Below are 8,056 nucleotides of genomic sequence, written 5' to 3' on the forward strand. Positions count from 1 at the left end.
GTGTGGGTATATCTGCATATTAAAATGCAGATATACATTGATTTTGAAAATCAGTGTTTTTTTTAAAATGCAGATATATTAAATTTTTTACTAGTTTTTAATTTTTTTTTCAAAATTAGTGTTTTTTATTAAATAATAAAAAAAATCAGAAAAACACTGATTTTGAAAAATTCTAAAAAATAGTAAACAATTTTAAAAAAAATGTAAAATTTGGTCTCCAAGCACATTTCAATATGAAGAACATATTGAGAAGTTCGGATTTGACTATTTGAACTTGAAAACTAGCTAAAAATATGAATGCAAATTAAAACGTTCACTTTAATTTGCAAAATATAGTAGCCTTACTCTCTCTCTCTCTATTTATATATATTTATGCTCTCTCTTTGGCACGTTCTTTTCATACCATGAATATAAAAAAAAGAAAAAAGAGAAGGTAAATAACATTTCTGAAGTGTTTTTATTAATTGCATAGCCTTATAGTCAACTTGCTCCAGAAAGTATACAAAACTCATCACGATGTATAGATAGTGGGGTTCTATTAATCCTTATTATTTACACACGTACATGCATGCAACTAATGGTTATACATCTCAAAATCAATCTTTCAAAGGACCCTCTTCTTTGACTGGATTAAAAAAAAAAGATATCCCATGTTCTAACTTGTTTTACTGGGAAAATTGAGGTACTCATCTGCAAAACATAAAGTAATAACAAAACATAGACATCAGAGAAGTTCTCTATCTCCTATAAATAGGTGGAAGACATTATCACCTGTAGGAGACACACATGCTAATAACTTTACATAAAGTTTATATATATATCTTGCTAAATGCTAATGAAGAAATGAAGAAAATGGAGAGATGTGCAAGATGGAGAAGCAGGGCACGTGCATGACTATCTAATTAAAATGCTTCATTTTTTGAAGGTCAGATCTTCTCAAAATAAAAATTATGGGGCTTTTTACGGATAGTTTTTCATGTGCCCATCCTCTCCACCAAGCACATCTCACTTCAACCTAAATGAATGAAGGTGTCAATTTTGATATCATCTGTTAGAAGGTAATTAAGTTGCTCTTGATATCATCATTTTTAGCTGCATATATGTAATCAATTCATAGCATGTAAAAGATGTAATTCAACATTTTGTGTATTAATATATAGTGATTCCAGATAAGTCCATGTGCAAATTCTGGTTCTTCCTCTTGACTAATCATATATTTTTTGTCATATATATCTGTAACTACATTTAAATGGATCATATAAACAGTACACTTTTATTTTATTAAGCCAACAATTTGATCATTATTCAGAAAAAAAAAAGAAACCACAAAGAATGTTGATTCAAATCTCACGTGTGAGCAAGGTCATTGGTTAGTTCTTGTTTAAACATTTTTTCTAAGTACCATAACTTATAATAGCGGCCATTTGATGATTCTAATATCTCTTAGATGATCATAGACAATAAAACTACATACATCATACTTAGATCTCATATAGTGAGTGAAAACAAAAAGAAACAGACATAGAATCATGAAGCAACATGATCCATCATACGGTGCTAAGCCCCAGAAAAACAAAGGAAATACTGCAAAAGTGGTCCTGTGCATCTTGTATATCTAAGTATGTGTGTGGCAGATAATATTAATTAGGCTGAATCATGTATGTAATTATGAATATATTCCACACAATTTCCCTCAGAGATTGAGATGCAGAAAAAATATGATAAAATGTTGGAACAAGTGGCAAACATGTTTTCTTACTTTACTTCTCATTCCGGGTAGAATTGGTTTACAATTAAATGTGGTCGTTGATACAATATATACAACATGTCAGCTACTTGAATTTCCCTCACTTGTGATCGAGCTACATTTTTTCTGTGTTCTGTTATAATATCTAGTTAATTTGAACCGATATCATATCAAAACTTTTGTCGGCATTCATTTATGCATGTTATATGATATGGGCATTTTTTTGTATATACTTTGCCTTTTTTTTATTATCTTTAAGGTCATATAAATGAGATGAGGTTCATGAAGTTCTATTAAAGCAACAATCATTCTTATACATGATGTTATTTTTTTTATCAAGATAAATGGAAGCCTCTATATTCATATATATTATACAAATAAAGTTGGGCTAATTAATTTATATCATGAAGTAAAGGTCATGTTTTACTTCACCTTCCAACATGATCTCTATATTAAAATGTGTTTGCAAAACAAAATTTAGATTTTTTTTAGATTTATTTATTTAGATTGCTATAATATCACTAATTTTAGATGGTCCATAATTTAAAAAAATGTAAAATTTAGTTTGTTAGGCACATTGTAATATGAAAATAATGTTGAAACATTTTGATTGATTATTTGAATTTTGAAAACAAAGACATGAATATGAAGTAAAACATAATCTTTACTTTAATTATGAAGTACATTAGCCAAACCCTTGCTTACTTAAATATCTTCAAATCCCAGTTTAAGGCCAAAAAAGGTCTCAAATTATACAAATATGTAGAACACTCGCTAAAATCAAGCTCTCTATTTTCACATTGCCAATTGTTATGCTCACTGCTTGTCCAAATTTAACCTATAATTTTTTTTGGAATTACAACAATAAAATTTGATTAGAGCTTTATAAATGTTCTCTTAGTGGATTTTGCTAGATCTAGAACTATAACTGAGTTGACCATATGGATTTTTTTTCGAGAAACAATAAGGATCGAGCCCTCATTTTATATTAACCGTAATTAATTATATGTGGTGGGATTCCAAAATAGAAATCCCATATATAGTGTGTGTGAAGAGAGAAAAAAAAATAGAAGGTTTATATGGGGATGGATGGGAAAGTGCTGTGTACAATCTAAAGAAAGAAAGAAAAAGCTGAAAACAGAATTATCCCATGCCTTGTCTATATATCCATGTTGTTGCGAATCGACGAGTTTAACTTCTCCACTAATCACTCTTTATCTATTCTTGAAGCTGATCAGCAGCTTTTATTGCTGCTTGAAAATTGATCTATATCATCGTTCCCTCCAAACGATGACTTCAGAGATTAGAAGCAACTGTACAACAAGAATGAGACACTTTTCGCGATGATAAAAAAATGACTTTTTGCGACGGACTACTCTCATTGTTCAGCTTTTTCTTTTTGCGACGGACGACCGTCGTAAAAGCGTATTTTTCCTCGCAAAAAGTATCTACTTTGTTGTAGTGGTGTTGCCGGTATCTTTTGCTGTTAGCTGGTGAATATAGTCATGTCTTTCTATCTGTTCTGAGAAGCCAAAATCAAGTAGCACGCTCCTGTAGATCCCTGTGGTTGCCTGACATTTGATTTACTTCGAAGGTGAATTACCTTCGACGACAGAAATCATTATGTGTTATAGATATTAAAGAAATTAGCACTGCATTTTGAATTCTTTCTATTTAATTTTCTTTCTTTCTTTCTTGGCTTGTACCATTTTTGTTGTTGTACTTCATGTAGGCTATTTACTATATATCCTTTACCTTGTGTTTTTTCAAGCTTCCGAATTCACAAGAAGAAGATCATTATTACTTATTACAGCATTTTTATCTTATTTGCAGATGATCAATTTTAAATTTTGGCGTGATAAATTGATAATTATAAGTCCGGTCATATGGATGTGTAACAATTCTCAACTTAGAAATTTTACGAAGGTTAATAATGTATCTAAAAATGTCACTTCAGTTTGCAATTGATAATTGTATGAATATAAAACTTATGATTATAAAGCTGCCAAACACATCTGAAATTGCAAAAATATAGATGATAAGAAATTTATTAAAGTAATAAAATAAATCTTTTATAATTTTACGAATAGGGGTGACCTCTCAAACAATTTTGGTCAAAACTTGAATATAGGGAAAATTTTCAAGTGTACCCATGCAAACATTTAAAATAGCCAATTTCTCCATGAAAACATCTTAATATCCAATATCTCCATAGAAATTTAATATTCTTTCTTTTATCCCCTTTTATTCATGAAGTTTGTTATTTAGACAAATATAGCCCTTCATTTTAAATGAAGATGTCCCTTTAAATTGGCAATAAGATTGAATTGCTTAAGAAAGAAAAGAAAAGAAAAGAAAAAGAGACAGCTTCATCTTCTCAAACATTAAAATGAACATGTAAAAATTAGTATACTGTGTTTCTCTGCACCGTTTGCAGAGATGTCGAGGCCATATCAGCCAGCACAGCCTGTCTAGGTAAGATTTACATGATCTCTGATCAAAGCCAGCACGCCAAGCCCTTTTCCACTGATGAAACAAAGGTTTTCTCTAACAAAAATAATTGCCTTCCAGACTAAAGAAATGAGCACGGTCAACTGCAAAATCTAAATATGAACTCAGATCATACAAATATTGACTGTGGAAATCAGGGAAGCAGGTACAAGACTTAGTTTTCTCCTTATTTTGAATAAACAGATCTGGGTTATTATTATTGTTGCAACCGGCAATGTATTCAAGAAAATAATAAAATCGGCAATGTTTTCAACCCGAAAGGAAAAGATCTATTGGGTGTATATATATATATATATGAATTTATTATATCTTGTAACAGATCGATTGAATAAACGATCTGTAGACTTTAGTTTTGTGTTGACCTTCCTTATTTTCTCTAATAATTGACAAATGTTGTATAGCTACAAGTCTTTCTGATCTTGAATAGACGGATCAAATTTTACCAGGTACAGGACTAGTTTTCTATTGTCCTTGTCATTGTCGTTCAGAGGAGGACCCTCCTATTTCTAATTTGGACCAATCGATCTTGTAAAGACGGATCAAATTCACATAATAAAATTTCTCCTAATTAACAACAACAGGTGCATTGGGTCATATACCCATCAGCGAAGAAGGAATTTCGATGCGAAGATGAAGATGTTTCTTTTCTTTTCTTTCTTAAGCAATTCAATCTTATTGCTAATTTAAAGGGTATCTCCATTAAAATCAAGGGGTATTTTTGTCTAAATAATAAATTTAGTGAATAATAGAGAATAAAGAAAAGAATGCTAAATTTTTATGGGATATTTAATATTAAGATGTTTTTACGGAGAAATTGACTATATAAAAAGTTTGAATGAGTACACTGAAAATTTTCACTTGAATATATTTCATTGGAAAAAATATAAATAAATAATTTTTGTGGAAAGTTTCCACTAACCCTCAAAAAAAAATAAAAAAAAATACAAAGATTTGTTTAGTAGTGCACGATGACGAAACTGGATCAGTCTAGTGGGTGAATATGGGCTGGCCCGGAGAATTTGGGCCACAGCAACCCAGTGTTGATCCGGATAACAAAAAAAAACGAATACATTTTACTTATTTCATCTTAATAATAATTAACTTTTGACTCAATCGTATTTTCTTACGCAAAATGTGAGACTTAAACGCGTTTTTTTTTTATTAATTAGATGGCCGGAATTATTTGATATAAATATATACACGCAAAATGGTGTTTAGCTTTCATTGCACATCAGACCAAAATTACAAAAATTACCCAGGGCCCCAGCCCCCAGGCATCTTTGAAATTTATAAATTCTCTATAGTGCACGGTGATAGCATTTTACGGAGTTATATATGTAGATGTAAGAGTTGGTAGATATTAATCAGGGAGTTTAAGGTCCAATTTTATTGAATTTGACAAGGTTATAGCCATATTTCAGCCTGTAAAATGCACCAATTTGAGATTGATAATCAGCTTGTGCTTAATGACGTCTAACATTGAGGGTTTAGGGTTTGAATGTAGCTGTTGTCATTCTAACATTAAGGTCTACTGTAACAATTTACGATGGTCGGAGCTACCTCTAATTTCTTTCAATTTCATATTCTTTCCCTTATTTTATTTATTTGATCGTGTAACGGTATTTTTTTTTTTTTCTCGAATTCCCTTATTTTCTTAATTCAATTGGAACCCCTTCAATTCGTAGGCTACGAAGGAGTACGAGAAATGGTGCAAAAGGGGAATTGAGACTGGGCGAACTTCTTGAGGGAATAACTGTGCAGATCGGCATAATGCACAGGTTTTCTCCCATGCATCTCTCTGTGCGGGTGTGCCACCACTGGAGGCAGGCCACAAAGAATCCGGTAAAACTGACAGGCGCTTCCTTCCCCACAACTGGATTTTGATCCATCCAGTCACCAATTTGTGTCATCATATTTCTCACTGGCCGAACCAACTGGCAGAGGTACTGCTTTTCCAGGTACCAACTGTATATCTTATAAATTATAATGGCAGAGGTACTGGTTGCGCTGGTACCAGGGGCAGAACTAAAAAATTGAGATAGGCGGCGCTAGATGAATAGGTGTCATGTAATTTCATTTTATGAGGTAGGCTAATTGTAATAATTTTTGTAAAAATTAAAAGTTTTAGAGGACAAAAATGAAATTTTTTAATTCATAAGGGGTGACTTAGCCAACTTTCCCTTGAACTTTGTTCTGCCCATGCCTGGTACCAATTGGTACCACCATCCAATGGAGGGAAATCTGGAGAAACCATATATCCCCACCAAAATATGTTATTTATCAGGAAAATTGCACAGGCCCACATCCATAAAAGGACTGGTCTGTGGGTCCTCTGAGGTAATGTAAAATTTGGGTTTAAAATCCGTACTGTCCGACTAGAATCTGAGCCAATCTGGCCAATTTAAAAATTCACGAGGTTGCTTTGCGATTCATGCCAATTTATAACGAATGGTCCATATTCAAACTTAAATATTGGGTTACCTTAGGGAATCTGAATTTGCTGTATGTTGGCTTCTAGTTATCGGATTTTGATCCATTATGCCAGTTGTCCACCTTTTTATCTCATGCTACCATGCCTTGAGTCAAAGCATTTTCTGAGAGTATACCTCCTAGCCAGGTCAATGGTTTCCAGTATAAATTCCTACATCCTCGAAAACAACCATCCGAAATCCGCTATCATAGAAGGCACTTCTTTTCTTGGCTATCTAAAATGGTCGCAACAAAAAATGGTATCCAGAGAATCATGCAAAAGGCAAGCCAGACTATTATACATACATTAAAGCTCCTACAGGAGAATTACAGCCAACATGGTACACAACCACGTGCAACAGTACCAGATTGACCTGGGAGTAATCTGAAAACCATTTTAATGTTTGTACTGGTGTTTTCAGATGTTTCCTGTACTGACAATAATGCTTCATGCGAAGGCAACAGGCATGCATTTTGCATTGCCAGCCATTTATTCAGCTGGTTTAGAGAATGTAAACTTTAACGCATACTGTCCTAACTTAAAATTACATATCTCAACCAGGAGATCTACCTGATTGGAGAGCAAGTAGATTAGCAGAACACTATCTTAGGTCTCAGAGCTAGAAAAGAAATGGCTATCAGCTGTGTACCAGTATGTATCAACTATCAAGTTCAGACATAACACATAGAACATGAATTGGCAACCCATGAAAGGAAATTGCAACAGTAGGCTCAAGGGTTCACTGTTCCCACATTGGTACCACCTTGAATTGCATCTCTGGTAGGGTTTTCATTTCTTTTTATGGCTAATGTAACTTTATGTACTTTTATGTTTTGTCTCCTTTTGAATCGTATTATTCACATCAGTTTCTCTTACAAAAATTTCTACCTGAGACTAGGAGTGAGCAAATGTTTTAACTTTTAACTGTACTCAGTACATAATTTTAGCGACGCTTACCAGCTTGAATTACTAAAAATAAGAAAAAAGTTCAATTTAACTCAACTGATACACATTATCAGTTTGTAGGTGACATATCAAAAAGCAAATTTTTGGGTCACATCTTTCTGCAAAGAGTTCAATGTTGAAACAAAATTAGTTCTTTAAGTTTTAGCTATCTTTGCTTTTGATCAGAAGTAATCCCAATTATACCTTGACAAAAATCTTATAAAACAACCAAAGCTGGATGACGTACATAGCGTTGTATAACTATGATTAATTCTAACATTTAGTAGGTATTAATATTGCTCGCTTCTGATTGTGCTTTTACAGAAGATTGAATTTTCTATTTTCCAAACCAATCAATTGTAATTTAACTATAATAATAAAAA

At 32.5% G+C, this 8,056-nt stretch overlaps 1 long non-coding RNA gene across 1 annotated transcript; it reads left to right on the top strand.

Moving 5' to 3' along the window:
• The first annotated feature begins 5,763 nt into the window (after positions 1–5,763).
• On the top strand, positions 5,764–7,609 carry LOC144575142 (uncharacterized). The gene is made up of 2 exons (XR_013518370.1): positions 5,764–6,216; positions 7,290–7,609. It is a non-coding gene; the product is annotated as an uncharacterized LOC144575142 (long non-coding RNA).
• Positions 7,610–8,056: the final 447 nt, after the last annotated feature.

This window comes from Carex rostrata, chromosome 23 (genome assembly GCF_964058835.1).
Source record: "Carex rostrata chromosome 23, lpCarRost1.2, whole genome shotgun sequence".
Lineage (NCBI taxonomy): Eukaryota > Viridiplantae > Streptophyta > Magnoliopsida > Poales > Cyperaceae > Carex > Carex rostrata.